This window comes from Acomys russatus, chromosome X, assembly GCF_903995435.1.
Source record: "Acomys russatus chromosome X, mAcoRus1.1, whole genome shotgun sequence".
NCBI lineage: Eukaryota > Metazoa > Chordata > Mammalia > Rodentia > Muridae > Acomys > Acomys russatus.
Window position 1 is genome coordinate 10,932,808 of NC_067169.1, and position 3,138 is coordinate 10,935,945.

Sequence of the window (3,138 nt, forward strand, 5' to 3'; positions counted from 1 at the left end):
CATTCCTCAGGCATACTGCCTGTGTGGCAGTCAGACTGGACCCCAAATGACAAGTTGAGTCAGATTAAGAATGTGATTATTTGACTGAGGATATACTATGGAAACAAGGAAGAAAACAAACGACTATGAGGTGCCCAGTCTCAATTAATAACCTACAATGCAGTATCTACACTTCAGGCCTAGGGACATCCAGGAAGATGGGTATGCAAAGATTATAAGAGCCAGAAGACCATGACATCTTTCAAGAGATTGTGACTTATACATATGACAGGAAAGGTGCACCCATGAGATCTCAACCATATGGTTGCCCAAACAAGACCAGCACAATGTCAACATCAGCTGACATGCCAATATAGAAGGGGGATCTAACCCAAGGCTCCACCACTAGATGAAGGCAGTCAATGGCTGCTGAAAGAGGAAGAAAAAGTCTTCTCCAGGGACAAGGTCCCTGATTGGTTATCTAACACCAAAGGGTTAACCTAGGAAACATGAACATATGAACAATGCTAAATGGACTCTGTATGTTGTATGTATGTAGGTATGTATGTATATACCTATACATACATATACATATATGTGTGTGTGTGTTGTGTGTGTTATACATGTAATAGTAATAAAGAAGAAATTGTGAATCTGGGAGGGAAGGGACATGGAAGAAGTTGGGCAAGGAAGAAAGGGTGGGAATAATGAAGATGCAGTACTCATGTCTTCAAAAAATTAAATTATTTTTAAAAAAGCAAAAACAAGCCATCGTAAATCATACAAATCGCCTGGACATTAGCAAAGAATTTCTTTTTTTCTTCCTCATTTCTCAAACCCTGGGCAACTTTTCTCATTTCTATTTACATGCAGGAAAGAAGACTTCTATCTTTTTATGTACAGCACACTCTCTTACCCTAGGTTTCACTCCCCTCAATTTCAGATTAGTTCCCTGGTGTTTAAAAGTCAGTATCACCAAGAGCATATGATTATCCTTGTGATGTGCAATCAGAAATTCAAGAGCATCCCGATGCTACTTCAAGATGCCTATGTCACCTGCTTCACCTGGTCTCACCATTTCATCATCTAGCAGCCTCACAAGAATGGTGACTACATTATATTTCGAGAGAACCCACATGCACATATTTTTCTTACACCTTACAGTTATAATTTCTCTGTTATTGCTGGTAACCTCTTATTATCTCTAATTTATAAATTAAACTTTATAATAAGTATGTTTTGTAGTAATAACACATAGACTTTATACAGTTTAGTGCTATGCATGGTTTCAGACCTGTACTGGGGCCTCCCCATAGATTACATGTGCCTCTGAAAAGCATGCAATTTAATTATATGCAAAGCTTTGTAGTTTTCTTGTAACCATCAATCAAAGTCAAGAGGTTCATTTCCTATGGCTTCTTTTCCGGGAATTGAATAAGGTGTGGATTGGCATCTGGCTAAATCTGCTCTATAAGACAAAGCTGCTGCAGCTGAAGATTAATCCACATGTTGCCCCAGGTACACTTTGTTCTTGGCTAGGCTATCACATGACTTCGAAAATAACCCTTAGTGAATAAAACATATCATCTCTGATAGCATGGTTTCTCAGTTATAATCAGAAAAGGCTGTCACTCAGCATTCCTCTTCATATATGTGGGGCATATTTTCTAAGTGCTGATTCATGCTTGCTACTTTGGTAGTTTCCCCTTACTGTAAAGAAAAACAGCAACCAAGTACATGATATTATTTTTACCAGTAGTTAACTGTGCTTTTCTTTGAGCATGCTATTAATCACTAGCTTTGAATTTGCTTTTGCAAGCTTCTGGAAGGAACAGGATTGATGTGGAGATGACCAAAGAAAGAATAGCTTAAAGTTTCACTCCTTAGGTTGGTCTCTAATTTTAGACCTGAAATTCATAATTTGCATAATAAGAGGCATTGATTTTATGCTTATTTTTCAATAACACAATAAAGCTCTCTGAGAGGCCAATCTCACTTTAAATAGCAGATATCTCAGTGCTTTCATTCTCTTATTTAATAAAGTTATATAATAGACTATACCCTGGAGTGTTTGAAATAGATCACAGGTCTATAAAAAATCAAATTTTCAGATATCTTTTTGGGATTGGTCAGATGCGCTCTGAATTCAGATGCTAAATTTTGGATCCCAAGATCTGGTCACAGTCCATAGGGGTACATTCTCATGTACACTGAACTATGTTGTGTAAACTTTGCTCCCATTATCTCTGATAGATTAATTTAAAAAGCTAGAAAGCCTATAGCTGAGCAGAAGAGAGGTAGGTGGGGCTTTGGTTCCCAGGCCTGGGATATCAGGTAGGGACCATGAGGCAGGAGAGAAAAGGAGAAGAAGGAAGTTGCCATGGGGCAATGCAGACCATGTGCACATGGCCATGAAGACTGGCCTGATGAAGCAGAAGCAGCCCTTACAGTAACAATATGGCAAGTAATATTGGAGAACATGGCTGGCAAATAGCAGAATAATTTAAAGAGTTGATAGCTGACCAGCTCTATTGCTTTAAAGCTCATTATAAATCAAATAACTCTCTGTGTCTTTTATTCAGGAACTAAATAGGTTAAAGTGGGGTAAAAAATAACCCTAATAGATAATTAGAAGCCAAAGGGAGCATAGCACCCACCTGAAATAATTCTGCCACAGATAGAAGTCATTGTATTAACAATTTAAGCTTTTCTGTTTTAGAGACTTGTCAGTTATCTTCACAGATGTTCTTCTACTTATATTTATAGACTCATAGTAGAAATTAGACTGGGATCTTGTTGGTTGTAATTATGACATTGTTTTAAATTGGAACTTGTATGTCACTATTCTCATCACTATTTTTCTTTTCTTTGTCTTAAAGATTTATTTATTTATTTATTAAGTGTACAGTGCTCTGCTTACATGCCAGAAGAGGGCACAGATCTCATTATAGATGGTTATGAGCCACAATGTGGTTGCTGGGAATTGAACTCAGGACCTCTGGAAAAACAGGCAGTGCTCTTAACCTCTGAGCCATCTCTCCAGCCACCATCTTTCAATAAACCACTGGTGAGCAATTTGCCCACTTCCATGAAGTATATAATCAACAAAACAATGCAACAGTAGCTTTGTAAATGGTTAAACCAATGTACTCAATAGCT